The sequence below is a fragment of the Macrobrachium rosenbergii genome, chromosome 43 (assembly GCF_040412425.1).
Source record: "Macrobrachium rosenbergii isolate ZJJX-2024 chromosome 43, ASM4041242v1, whole genome shotgun sequence".
Lineage (NCBI taxonomy): Eukaryota > Metazoa > Arthropoda > Malacostraca > Decapoda > Palaemonidae > Macrobrachium > Macrobrachium rosenbergii.
The window spans coordinates 15,083,184-15,098,301 of record NC_089783.1 but is presented as its reverse complement, the minus strand read 5'-3'; the positions used below and the strand labels follow the sequence as shown (position 1 = coordinate 15,098,301).

The 15,118-nt window shown below is 35.4% G+C and overlaps 1 long non-coding RNA gene across 14 annotated transcripts in view; it reads left to right on the top strand.

Annotated features, from left to right (window-relative positions):
• The window catches only part of LOC136828599 (uncharacterized), a 73,809-nt gene extending 62,266 nt beyond the window's left edge, over positions 1–11,543 (top strand). For all 14 annotated transcript variants that reach the window (XR_010850126.1, XR_010850122.1, XR_010850125.1 and 11 more), the window contains 2 exons: positions 9,669–9,815; positions 10,891–11,543. This is a non-coding gene — a long non-coding RNA (uncharacterized lncRNA). The remainder of the gene's footprint in view (positions 1–9,668; positions 9,816–10,890) is intronic.
• The last annotated feature ends 3,575 nt before the right edge of the window (positions 11,544–15,118 follow it).

Genomic DNA, 15,118 nt, shown 5'->3' with positions numbered 1-15,118 from the left:
ATATATATATATATATATATATATATATATATATTTATATATATATATATATTTACATTACTAAAACGCGAAAAAATAAGACATATTTTTTCCTTTGTAATCCCCATCTGTCATTTGTATGAGCTTTCTTTGTAAACATTTTTATATTTCTTCAGCTTGCTAAGTAAAGGACAAGAAGTCGAAAGGCCTTGCAGTACCCATTGTTAACCTTTCCTTCGTGGATTTTGTCTTTATTTATATATATTTATATATACTGTATATGCCTGTGTGCATGCGTTATTTGAGGCCTGTATTGGCGTGATCCAGCTCTAATTGATGCTAGCAATCGGTCAAAGATGTCCTAAGGTAATAATCAAGGCACCAAAGAAAGATGTTTCGTAACCTATGAATAGATTATGCTTAAAGTTAATGTATTATATTTGTAATGGTATGGTCCTGAGAAAACTTTTTCTCTGAATTTTCTTATACGAAAAGTACTACTTGCTGAGTGCAGCATTTCAGACGTTTAACTCTCGTGGAGAATCATTTTTTTTTTTTTTTTTTTTAGTTCCTTTCCCTTGGTTTATTTAAACCCGTTCACGGGCTGGCCTGACAGTTTTAAACTTTTAGTTTGTCTGCCTCTCTCTAGAGCTGTTTCGGTTTTCTGAGTTAAGGTTGAAATTTGTAATGGAAAGTTTCTTTCAGCTTATTGAGAGGAGAAGTATTAGGTTAGATCTCGAACAGTAAGTGAGCGAAATCCAATTGCAGTTGTTTGAGCTTCCATGTTTAGTGAAAGTTAATTTTCTTTACGCCTGTTGCAATTTGCTTTCGAGAGTTATAACCCCAACAGAGACCTTGGTAATTAGATTAGAAGTTCAGAATTGTAAAATATGAGCTGGATAAAGAAAAAACACCCTAGGCTACATTCTGAGCGTTTACGATCGAATGTTGAGCTAACGCTGAATTCATTTTGAATTCCAAATACCTCGTATTTAAATGTGGTTTTCATTTTGGATTTGGCCAATATAAAATTGCAATTGTAAAGCCAAACACTTTGTCTGACAATCGTGTGGGGTTACTGTCGTTGAACCGTTATCGTCAGTGGGGAACTGACCCTCCTCATTGTTCATGGATAAGGCCGTTAAAATTTTTACAAGTTCACAACCTTTGAAAGTAAGATTCCAGACCAATGCATTATCTTTGTCACCTAATAAATGTGCAAAAGAACCCAGTGGTAATGGCCAGATTATTCTAAATTTTAAGCAACGGCGAGATATGCCAAGTATGTTAGTTTTATGAGAGGATATTGGAATAATCCAATTTTAACCCAAATTTGTTTTTAAGGCCCTGTTTATCATAGCTGAGCTTACCCAAACTGCAATAATTTTTCAAATGTGGCAAGGTTCGTGTTAGCTCTTTGTCAGTTTCCTTATTGGTATTTCCGCTCAAAACGCCATATACTCTTATCGCTTGATGTTTTATGACTGAACGTTTAATGCGACATTCTCAACAAATTGATTGCTAAGTTAGGTTTTACCTCAGTTAAAATGTTAACTTGGTATAATAAAACTTTGGTATTCTGAACTCAATCTGCTAAAAGTGTTTTTATTTCGGAAGGCATGAAGGACTAGATGACTGAAATGAATTTTAAGGAATGTGAGGTCCCTTGCTGTAAAACGCCTTAATGATGGTGGATCAGTGCTAGTTTCCCTGAAACCACGTGCAGATGGCTTTGAACTCATTTTTAAGCACCTACGTGATGAGGTAATGCACAATCAGTGTGCCCCATGACTTACCTGCCATTTTTGTATTATTGGATAATTTCCACTGGTTTAAAGACTCAAGCAAACCCGGAGGAATGAGATTTTAAAGGCACTGCATACGTGCATAATTGATTGGTAAACAGTATCACTGGAAGTGTTGATCATTTACTGTTGTTATAGTTGGGTTGCTGCTTGATAAAAGCAAACTCTTTGCTGGCTCCTAACTATTTGAGTTTTCTCATTGTACTATGCTGGTGAACGATGGAATCATGGACAGTAGGAATGTAAAATTTAGGCCATTCAGCGCTGAAAGGGAAAGTGAGAGTACAAAGGTTTAAAAGGTGTAACGGGAGGGAAACTTCGCAGTTGCAATATAAAACAATTGTTAGGAGAGGGTGGAAAGTATGATGAAACAGTGAATATGAACGGAGGTACAATAAAAGGAATGAAAGGGGTTGCAGCAAGGGACCGAAGGGACGCTGCAAAGAACCGTAATGCCTACATTACACTGCGTGAGACGCACAGACGACACTACCCTTCTACGGGGAACGAGTGGCTTGATAATACTAAAGTTTTTTATACTTATCTCAGAAAAGAATGTTAATAATTAGCCTGGACGATGATGCCTATCTTAGATTAAGTTAGCAATATGCCAGCACGGGCTCTAAATGACATGAACAACGTATTAGGACGCTGGAGATTCGTGAAAAATTAGTCGAATAATTGTGGTTGCTTATTTTAGGGAACGTTGAAAGTGATAATGGAATAACTGGTATATGTTTTTTTATAATTTAAATTAAAACTCCCAAATCGAGGCAAATTTTCAGCTTTGCGAATTTCCGCGTTGTATATCTCGAAGTATTTGTAGTTAGCATTGCCCGGCAGGTATCAAAGATCTACGAATTTATTACTCACGCCAACTTGAAGGTGGATAGGACGATAGTCCAGTAACGAAATTTGTTATAATAACCACAGTTGAAAGCCATAAAATTGACAAAATTGCAAGAAGAGTATTAGTATTAAAAGTTGCGACGAACATTTCGCTTCTTGTACCCCTAATAGACTTGACGTTCAAAGATCTTGTCGTCCACGAACCAATTTGTCCGTAGTAATGACAAACTCAAATTTATCATAGTTGTATTTCCTCCGATTATCCGAGTATGAAATGTATTGCGCGGCATAAATATGCAATGGAAATAACATTTGGTACTTTGCCAGCTACTTAGAGTACCATGTAGCGTACGTTCACTTTTAATGTTTAGTCAAGTTTAATAATATTGTGAATACGCTAAGTATAACATTTAACATTTGTCAATATTAAATTAATTTTCGATACACCAACTATGACGTTAATGTATTTTGATTTATATATACCTTGATATGTACTAAATGAGGTCTAATTATACTTTTAAATTAAACTTGGTATAACGCTGTAATTTGGACCCCAAATGAATATAAATGCAAATATGGAATATTTTAGTTTGTTTGCAATATGCTGTGTGTTACAAGCAACACAAAAGTCGCCAGAATAAACCAAATACTATAAATGAATTTGGTGCGCGAGTTGAAAAATAGCCTGGTAATATGGAGGAAACGAGCATTGAACAGAAGGACTGTAGCTCCAAAACAACTTGAATTGCCTTATACCTATTTTAAGGGTTTCAGATGCCAGAGAAGTTAATATTGGGTTATCTTACAAGATTTGGTTTAATATAGCTTCATTTGACAAATTTTGTGTTGGAAATTACTATAAATTCAATCCGTTAGTACACTTACAGCAGACCACGGAATTATTTCGAAATTGTTTGGATCAAGCAGATTAATTTGAGGTGTTGGTTTAGAATAAGTAATTTATTTTAAGCCGCCTTATGGCCTCTGTAATGTAGTAATTGCAGAAGGTACATAAAGAAAATTGTAACTGGTGCCAAGCACACAGTTTTGTATATATTTAAATTCGGTCGTAGGACTCCAAATGAAAAGTGAAGTTCTGTCTTTTACTGTCTTTTCAAAAAGTTAGCATTTAGAGGTACGACTAACAGCTTGGTAACAGTTCCAATAAAAATTTTCTAGGCATTGTCGAGCTACTCTTCACGTTCAAGACTGCCCTTTCAAAACTCGGGAACTAAGACTCTCGTCCATCATTCTAGTAAGGAAATACAGAACGAGCTGATTTAAAAGCGCGTATTAAAAATACTGGACGTAAATTAAGCTTATCCAAAGAAAAAACCGATTTTTAAGTTATTTCATTTTGGACCCCCTGATTTATTTCAATTAAGAACAGCTGGCTCTGTGAATGTATTGTGGGGGGAAGATTTGAGAGTCCTGTACATGAAGCAATTTTGGGATGTTTAAGGCACAACTCGAACATCATCAGTAATGTCATTTCGCTTATTGGTTAATAACGTACGAATTGATACTCTTTATGGTTCGCATAATTAGATTTTGGCACTTGCCAATACTGCAATAATTTAAATACAGTTAATACAGTTAATGTCATAATGTCATCTTCATCTCGTTGGGTAATTTTAGATCGTATTCTTCTAACAATCAAAGGACTATCGGGCATATACTGACACAGTCAAAGATCTAAGTACTATCTGAATGAGATAGTATACCAGCCTCACTGAGAAAGTTTGCTTTAATAGTATGGCAACAATAAAAGATGGTGTTATTCTTTGTATTATGTTCAAATGACTGTTTATTAATTCAGCAAAAAGAAAAATGAATGTTCGAGAAACAAAAATGAGCTCAAATCGCATATTTTCCTGGGGAAGGCTGTAGTACTGTATAGTAGGAGTTGCCTTGGCTCGCTATCAAAGCTAGAATAGTGCTTAAAATGTATGTAATAGCTCGCCAAGCTGTCAAGACTGGTTGTCCAGAATATATGAATGGCTTGCTGCTTGTAATATAAATGGAATCAGCACAAGAATAGCAACAAATGGTCTCGTTATTCCAGCCTTTAAATTTGCTGCTCCGAGAATTTACAATAAGTTCCCGCTTGCTATGCTGAAAATATAAAGTCGTTATAGAAAAATTGAACACACCTATTTTCTGAGTGCTATGGCAGTGTAGATTTGATAACCAATATGGTAAAGTAAAAGAAAAAATCGCGATGTGCATCATAATGATAAAGTGAGTCTTTGGGTCTCGCGGATCGCCTTCGGTGGAGTAGGATCCTAGGAAAAAAAGTGTAACAATGCAGCTATCACCATTCAATATAAAGTGACCGAGGTTTTAAATATACCCAGTGTGTTTCCAGAAAAAAATAGATAAGGCAACAATATTTGAAAATGACGCGATAAATTCGTTATATCAGATATCAGAGGAAGAAAAGTTTAGGACTCTATTCCCTTTAATGGCTGTGGATGAGATTATGAATAGTATACGTTAATTCACGATTCATCCAACTCCTTTAAGGGCATAATTTCTTGGGTTACTCCATAACAGGTCGTAATTTAAGAAGAGCAACAAGAAGGGTGGACAGTGCGGAAAGTACGGACAAATGATGGATGATAATTATGCGTTTGAATTGGAAATGTGGATTTTGAAAGTGAAATAATCATAAAAATAATTATATCCTTGCAAGACATTTTCTAGCGTTTTGCAGGAGCAATTTTCAGCATTATATTAAACTTTACATTTTTTTTACAAGTTATGTTGATACTATCCATGTTACATTAATGGTTAAAGAAGTTCCAGCAGAACGATTATCGTACATATAAATTGATCAGTTGAACATGTAACTGCAAGGTTACTGGTTATGATAATTTGATAAGGAAGTTTGCTGATTGAAAAGGCAAAATCTCAGCACGGTTGAATAGGTGATCGTGAGGAATGTAAATAGCTTTCCAACGCATATGTATATTTTGGCCATTTAGGTTTAATACAACTGGCGTAATATTTTTTAGTTAACCAACACCTTTAGGGTAATTTTTAGGCTATGCCCTGCATTAGTTTATGCATATTTTTTTTTTTTATAAATTAAGCAAATAATAGAATCTGTGATTAGATCTCATTGCATTTTCGTTTACATTATACAGATAGCCCACTGCATTATTGAACGGCCCAACATTTATTATGGCTCGAGATTTTTCTGAGCATTTATCCGTTACTAAATTCAACTAATGGGCCCCAAGTGTGTGTCTCTCTCGCTCTCTCTTTATACGTGGGAATGGTGAGGGTGCTTCGTGAGGTTTAACTGTGGCACTGGTATGGGCGTGTTCTTGTTTATTACGTATTCTCTAGACCTTGGCTGTCAGTTGTGTATGCGATCCTTCATGTGGCCCAACACCGTTTACACTATACTATAGCTCAGTTTGTTGCAGATTTCGGTAACCCCTAGGTCCTTACAGGATGAAAGGGGTATGGTGTGGACGAAGGGAACCCCACACTTAATCGTACTGTCCAATTTTTGGACAGGAGGGCGAAGGTGGTAGAGGTGAAGAGGGGTTTTGGTGTCATCCTTGCGTTCGAAGGCTGAAACCAGTTGTTACTGGATTTCAAAATTCAGAGGATGATATCCAGATTTGTCAGTTGTAACAACTATTTGCGGGCTTAACGAGCATTACCCTAATGGGGTTACTGCTTTTGGCTTAGGCATATCTTGAGCTGATGGAACATAGTCTTACCAGAAAATTTGCATAAACTGACCTTTTAAACCAATAACTAAAAAACACAATCTTTTGCTGTTGATTTGCAAGACCCTAGGTTGATATAAGGACTCAATAGAACTTTGTCTATATAAATATTACAGGATTTTGGCTCAGTTCAGTTTGAGTTTCGAACCCGGATACAGCATCTTGTAGCCGTCTCGGTGTTTTTCATTTACTCTGCGATCTTGAGAAATTTCCTGTGCTTTATATAAGTTTGTCAGTAATCTTGAGCAACCTCTGGTCATGTTTTCTACTCTAGGTTGCCAAATTTTTACAGCAGTGATTGTAGTTAATCTTAAGGAAATGTTAACACAATTTCGTTGCCATTTTGTTGATTTTGCACAACCCTGAAGCAGTTGGACTAAGGGGCAGGGATAACCGATTTCAGTACCAGAGGCACGAAAACATGAAGCATTTGTCAGGGAAATGTGCCATGTAGATACAGTTCGACACACTAATTTGTCTTGTAAATTTTTCTTTTAACAGTTTGTGTTTATAGAGATAAAAGCTCAGGTTTAGAGGAGTTTCATCGATGTTCGCCGTCAAGTTTTAGTTAAAATTACCTTTAATTTTTGTGCTTTTTCAAACCACAACTCAAATCTTTACACCGATTTTGAATGTTGAAATATATACTGAGAGAGCCACGCTTTATATTTTTTTCAGTAACTATTAGTTTTCCAAAGGAAAACTGCTCAAGTTTTTATTTTATGAAATAAAATACAATAAAATGTTCATTTTAGCTTCCCCAGAAGGTTGTAGTATGAAGGCTGCATAATATTAAAGATGACTTTATTGTGAATAACTTAGGATTTCATTGTGAATAACTTATGGTAAACTATCTTCAAATTAAAAATTGTGACGAACTTGAATAACCAGTGGACCAAATGAGAGCTCACAGCGAAGGGCCTCTGCCCATTATTATAAAATACTAATACACCAACCTGTCCACAAAAAAATAATAACGCAGTTTGTACTCAGGGAGCATACTGCAAGAGTTGACTATAGTCGTTTTAGGGTTAGAAGTTCTTAAACTTTATCAAAATATGAAGGCTAATGGGTTGTGTAGGCATTTATTTGGAAATTTCATTTTATGTTCTTTGTGCTAGTATGGATTCCGGCTCATATAATAACGCTGTGAACTTACAGTAGGTTATCGGAACTGCTACAAATTATTTAAAGACAGTGATGTTACTCACATTGCAACTGCACCAAGTATCCCTTTAAAACTTTCATTTAGTTTCTCAAACAAAAGTGCTGTATAACCACGTAAGTGTAGTTTGTATTTTTATTCAAAGTAATGTTATTGTTGTCCAGAATTTTTTTGTACGGTAGCATGTTGCAGAATAAACCGAAGGTGGATGGTGGTGGTCAAGATACTGGAAGGTGGTTATGGTTTCGAAACTAAAGTTTTACTCTTGGTTGGTGCGTTTGTTTATAGAACAAGGCAATAAATGGTCAGCCTGCCAAAATACATCAGTGGTGAAGTTTTTCTGTTAATTTTTGCTTAATACGCGAAGGCACTTTTGGGTGATTTTTTTTTTTTTTTTGCATCTTCAGTGAATCCATCTGTAGTTCACAATAACTTGTATCAAACTTACATATGCTCTATTTTTGAGCTTCATTTGCTTAGTTGGCAAGACTGTGTAACACGAAATGCTATTCACTTCAGAAGTAAGAACCGTAACATTCAAAGCATTGCCAGCGGCTTTACATGCTTCCACATGATTTTGGAGGTTTTATATCCTAGAGGGGGAGTGAATTACAAATGGGCCTTTATTAAATGTTATTACTTGACTTGACTGTTTACCTTTTTTTTCTAAGGCTCCAATAAACTTGGGTTTTTTATATCCTAGGGTTAGAGGAATTTACGCATGGGCATTTGTTAAATGTTACTTGAGTGTTTACCTTTTTTTTTTCTAAGGCTCCAATCCACCGAAGGCGCTGAGTGAGACGCGCACACTTACTTGTCACTGAAAAAATGGAGCTTCAGATCAAAACCTCAAATGTTTCACTGATGGAAATAATCTGTAGCCTAATGCCTGAAAATACTTTTGTAATGATTATAATTAAACAATCTCACAGTGCCTGAATGGTTTGTGCTGTAATTGTAACTGGGCTCACACATGTGGTAAGAATGCCTCAAGTCCAACTTGTGTTACCGAGCTCAGCATTAAAGTCTGGCATAATTTACTAAACTTGCATGAAATTACCCAATTGTCAGGAAAGTGCTTTTGCAACGTTGTAGTTACCGATAATTAGAGGGCTAATGTTTTGGACTGCAACCTAATTAACAGTTTTGTGACGTGTTACTCTTGAAATAAGCACATTATTCAGTTTCTTTGTCTTGTGAAAAACTTTAGTCGACGTGACCCTTGTCAATCAGAGAGTGAAGTATACCAAGAATTCGAAGGGAAAAGTTGAGAGGGGATTTTGACTGCCCTGTGACCACGAAGTGATTCATGGCCTCTTAATAGATATTAAAATTTGGGAGGTGAGTGTATCACATGTTATGTACTAGGGTCTTCCGAGATTGTCACGTGAACTGTCCATGGAATTTTCTTCCTGCTCCAAGCAATAAACTAAAATGCCTTAACGAATGACTGCCAATGTTCTCCTTTGCCAATATTATCTGCTCTTTATGTATTTAGAATTTTTGCTATCAAGAAAAACTGCGTTTAGGAATACTGAGTTCACTACCAGAAGTTTGTCAATCTAAAATAAATTATAATCATATTCATTTCTCTCTCAAGTGTAATAAGGTTTTCTCTGCTCTGGTAAGTCGGAAAGTCTCTTTTATACTTCCAGTATTCTTTAGGGAGATATGTACCAGATTTTAGTCTTATTTAAATGAATAAACATTTTGGGTTGGCAGTAGGTGCTTAATTTATTGTATATCATAAATTCCGTGGTTCATTCGTTCATCCCCAACATACAAATGAAAGCTGTTGGTTTGGATGAAATTTTCCTTGTGCAAGCCTTTGTGCTTAGAATAGATAGGAGGCATGGTGTGACCCTCATGACTGAGTCCAACCATTAAATGCTACAACTGAAAGTATAAAAGTGTTTTGATATGAGCTGCTATGTAGTAAGGAGGCAGAAAAGGCGTAGTCCTTTTTGGTGACCCTTCTAGCATGGTAAGTTAATGCACAATTACTAACAAAGGGATGAATGTCAGGGATAAAGCTATTGACATCCGACCAAATATGAGACTGAATATTTCCTTCTCGTATTTCACGTACGTTACCTATTTCATTTTCGCTATCCTCCTTTTCAGATTCTTCAATGTGCCCTCCATCTGAATGAAATAATGCTTCAAAATCATCTTTGCTTTCGTCAGAGGTCCCTATCTCACCACCACCACTATCACCACAGTTGACATCATCTGTGCCTTCGTCTGTTTTGTCTTCGTTAAATAACATAGGTAAGACTTTGCTTGGTGTCAGATTCCGTAAATGACGGTTTTGAGCAGTGAATTTGGGAGGCGTTGATGCACTTGGTATTGCATCACGTGTGCCTTGATGGTGTTAGTGGATGGAGGAAGCAGTACTTTGGTATTGCTTCTTTTCCTGAGGTACATATTTTCCATTAACACTTCATCTTTACACCCCTCTTGCTTCCAACGTCCTTCTGTTGTTGTGCTTTGATTTTCCTTTGTGATATTATATTTTTCTCTTCTGGGAAGCAGATTTTCCTTTTTGTCTTGGTGGTGTCACTCACAGTGCTTGCCAGAAGAGGGTTGTTAGGACTTCCAGTCATGGCGACAAAAAGTGACAAACAAACAAGAACACAGAAAACAACACCTAATTCGCTTTCTTTGTTATCAAAATAGAGGTTTAGACATTACCAGTACAAAATAAACACTTATCATGGTAACTCATACTGCTTGCTATGTTTAATACCCGTTATTTTAAATAACCACTCATAAGATACTCAAAAGAAAAACACTATGGGAGTGTTGCCATAATTTACACTAAGCAACCGCGTGCTGCCATGGGTTTTGGGAGTTGCCACCTCTTGTATTTCCCTAACTGAACAGCATTATATTATGTTGTGATATTGTGTATATGAGTTTGTATGTATGCTGTTATATATGTTTTTTATTGTGCATGTTTCTATGTTAATACAAAACAAGTTTTGACTGAAAAGAACTACATTTCACTATTTTCCTTTGCAAAAAAGTTTAGTTGGGTATATGGGGAAATTTTTATATTATACATATATATATATATATATATATATATATATATATATATATATATATATATAATATATATATATATATATAGGTAAAATAAGGTTCTGAGCATTAAGACCTCTACCAGACAAATAGTTTTGTCATAAAAAAATAATACAAGTAACGTCATGAGGGAATTTGTGAGAAGAGATAGAAAATGGCGCTCTCAAGAGACTCACAGCAGTCCAAGAGGCTTGTAGAAGTTCTCGGGTTAATACCCCTTGAGTTTAATATGTCATTAATTTCTTCCTCGTCTTTTCAGGAAACCGCCCACAACCTGTGAGCATGAACCAGACAAGTCGGACACCACTCTCATACTTGGAATTAACAAGAAACTGTCAAGAAAGTAGTTTGAGCTGCAAGTTGCAACTACATTTTTATGGATCACATTTTTCTAATGTGCTGGAATATATTCTTTAAGTCTTCAAAAATATTGACAATTGTTGGTGGTAGAGATGAAGTAGAAATAATGGTCCCATTAACCGAAATGTTGGAGAGAGATGTACTTAGGCACATGTGGATTATAATCTTATCTCCTTTCACTGTTAAACTTGAAAAACTTGGGACAAGTTTCGTGCAGCTATGATGTTTCAGATTACACAGTTTTAGGTACTGTGATTCTCTTCGGCTCAGTTTCAGCTCTATTATATTGGTAGTCTGGTATGTTCAAGGATAATTTTTACTCGAATCCAGTAACGAGTGTCATTGTTCAATTCTTGTAGGATATATGGTGGGTTAATCTGTGATTGCATTTTGCTCTGCCACCATTTTAGACGTGATACGCTTATTTATATATCTTGATTTGTATATTAGTTTAGATTACAAACTGCATGGAATTGCTTTTAGCTGTTAGATATCTAGAAAATATTCAAGTGCAGGCTTAAATATAATCTTCGTTACTTAACGAACCTTGTTACTTATCAGAAAACCAGACTCTTAAGTATCCGTATACATCATCATGTAAGTAAGCTTTATAGTTTGATAAACTAGCTTCTTTTAAAGTATGGGCTTGGAATACAGTTTCTTGTCTGTATACTCCATGTAACCTTGAAACATAGTTTGTTTCAGCTATCGAATTATATCATTTAATTTGGAATTGATTTCTTAATAGCATCTAGGTTTTGCATCTTTGTAATATTTTCAAATTTGACAGAATTCCCTTTGAATCTGAAACAGATGTTCATAGAAAACATGCATCTTTTAACCGTTTTGAATAGTTAAAAGGAACTGGTAAAATCTTTGGAAGCTTATGTAAAACTTGATATTTTGACATTTTTCTCAATAAGTACCTATGTTGTTTCATAAACCTCACTAAAGGGTAGTTTGTGTGTGTCTTGGCTAAGCACCCAAGTGATAAAGTCAGCATTTAGAAACAAATTCAATAGTGTGAGATTTATATTAAATGAATAAATATTAATGTGGTGTATAGAAGTGTCGTTTAATATTATCTGTGCATTGAGCTGTTGTGAATAAATAATATTTGAGGGAGATAAGAAGCCAATGTTTGTGTGTAACCAAGGATGTCATTTGTTTTTGTTTTTTTTTTTTTGCAACTTTTGTAAGGTAACACTTTTCTGACAGGCTGGACTTGAAACTGTTTTGACATCACATGGCATGTTTGTCAAAGTTTTTTGTGTGATAACACCTGGTATAGTATTTGTTCCAGTTTTTGGTACAACAGCACTTGAACTTCTGACAGACTGGATCTGAAACTTTTGATATGACATGGTATATTTGTCCCAGTTTTTTGTACAGTAACTCTTGAACTTATGATAGACTGGACCTAAAACTGTTTTGACCTTACCTGATATATTTGTCCCAGTTTTTTGTACAATAACACTTGAACTCGACAGATTAGACCTGATACTATTTTGGCATTACATGGTATAGTATTTGTCCCAGTTTTTTGTACAATAACACTTGAACTTCTGACAGACTGGACCTGAAACTGTTTTAACATCACCTGGTATATTTTTCTCAGTTTTTCGTACAGTAACACTAACTTACAGGCTGGACCGAGAACTGTTTGACATGACATACTATTTATGTCCCAGTTTTTTGTACAATACACTGGAATCTCTTGACAGATTGGACCTGAAACTATTTTGACATCACCATGGCAATTTTGTTTTTTCATTTTTTTTACGATAACACTGGACCTGGAACTGTTTTGATATTACTTGGTATAGTGTAAGACTGGCAACACACAGTTGGCATCTCAATTCGAGCATCTTCACACCAAACACACTTTTTTTTTTTATAGACAAACCTTCATCTATTTTTTTTTTTTTTTTTTTTACGTCCCCAAATGAAATGGTGCTGACTGAGAAGTCAGTCATCTTTGAAAGAGACTACTGTAGTCTGCATCTTCAGCTACCTGACATGGTGAGATGCAAGTGTACTGATAAGGGCAATCATATTTTCATTTAATATTTGGTTAAAATTGGTGCAGTGGTGGTAGTATTCTTATTGAGGCAAAATATTCCAGCTGTTTATTTTCGTTCCCTTTGTGATAAGTTAGAAAGAGAGAGGAGAGCTTTGCTCTATTTGAGGCATCTGATATAATTCCCTGTAATTACAGAGCATTTTACATTGATAATTATTCTGTAATCACAGAGCATACTCAGTTAAGATGCTGTAAAATAATTGATCCTCTTATTTTGTGGGTTTTGCCTTGCTCCACAAATGAGTAATGGCGAACAGTTTGTTGTTCTTTGATTTTGAATAATCCGTTTACTTTGGTTTTTTATTTTCTGTTTTCCTTCAAATTTTTCTCTAAAGTCATGTGGTCTGGTTAAACTAATGTTGAAAATAATTCTCATGGTATTTTTTGTTGATGTTTTTGGAATCCCTTTTTGAAGTCTGTTCATTTTTTTTTTGTTGTAAAGTTACTTAATTTATGTATATTTTACTTTCATTTTCATTTAGACCACCACAAACAGTTTGCATGTGCTGTACATTATAGTAATCGCCTTTTATCCACAAATGACTCTTGCTTCTTGTGGGTTTTACTCGTATTGTATTAAAATATCAGTCTCTATGCTGTTTTATAATAAATACATATTGACCAAGGTACTAAGTCATTGAATGACAGTTTTCCATCTTTTTCTTATATCTTTGGTCATAAGGTGCATATGTATATATATGTAAGGTAGTATAAACCCTATTTTTTCCTTGACGTTTCTACATGAAGACTTACAAAGTTGTCACAGTTGAAACTTGGTCAAAAAGTTGCCGTGAAGATACAAGTCTTCCCAGGCCACCAGTTTTGGTTTGTTGACAATTTGTTCCCTCTTTCATAAGGTTCTGTATTTGTCATCGTATACTTTCCCCTTGTTTGACTCTTAGGCCGTCCAAAAAAGGGGAACTGTACTGTTTAGTGGATATCATTTGCAGTTTGCCTTACGCAGACCTTAGACGACAGAACATAAGGGTCTTTGCAGCAGGCCCCTGGGCCCTAAGGTGTGTTGCTTTCAGGTGTTTGCTCTTTGGCCAGTCCATTTTGTCTTCCTAACTAGGTGTCATAGATTTTTCTACTCTGCTTTGCCCCAAATTTTTAGCTCATTGAGGAACAAGACTTGATTTTATCTTTTCCTTTCATTGAAGAGTAAAACTATATCTTTTTTTATGTCACTGAAGAGTAAGATGCACTCTCTTTTTACTTCATTGAGGAGCAAGACCTACTCTTTTTGTACTTCATTGAAGAGTAAGACTCATCTTTTTTTACTTGGTTGAAGAGTAAGACTTATCCTTCTTACTTCATTGAAGAGTGAGACTCATCCTTTTTACTGCATTCTTTTACTTCAAACAAAACTTTTGAACTTCTCTTTCACTGAAGTGAAATCTTCAAATATAGTCTTTGATAAAGAACAAAGCCGAAGAAATTTGCTTCATTGATTAAAAAACTCTTGGGTTAATCTGGAGTGCCCTGAAATGTAAGTTTGCGCAAAAAATAGGCAAGAGGTGTGTTATATTCTTTGTGTTCTGGTCCACCTTGTTGTCTTGTTTCCTTCAGTTTGGCTGTGGTCAGGCCATTGGGTGCCCCCTGTCTGAATCCCTTAAAACCCACAAACCTACAAAACTTCAAACTGAACTTGTGGCGGAAAATTGAAAATTGCGGGAAAAAACATACGTATTCAAACCCTCTAGAATTGGTGTTTGGTGCTCAGGTTTTTTGTAATAAAGAAATGTTTGATAAAAGATAAACTGCACTCGATAGTTTCCTTGTTTTGTGAAGAATCTGTGAAAAGCCAAAACATGCACAAATAACCCTTATTTGGTTTTGAATCAGTTGGAGAAGGAATTAAGTTTGTAATCTCGAATATCATTTTTATGTAGAATCTATCTCACAGTATTTACAAAAGTATATTGATGTAAATGAAAGCCACAACTTAAGATCAGTATTAGAAAATTGGACTGAAACACACACACTCAAGTCTTGAAGTTTGTGGCAAATTCAGTCTAAATGAAAATTCTGTCGTCAGGCAGAA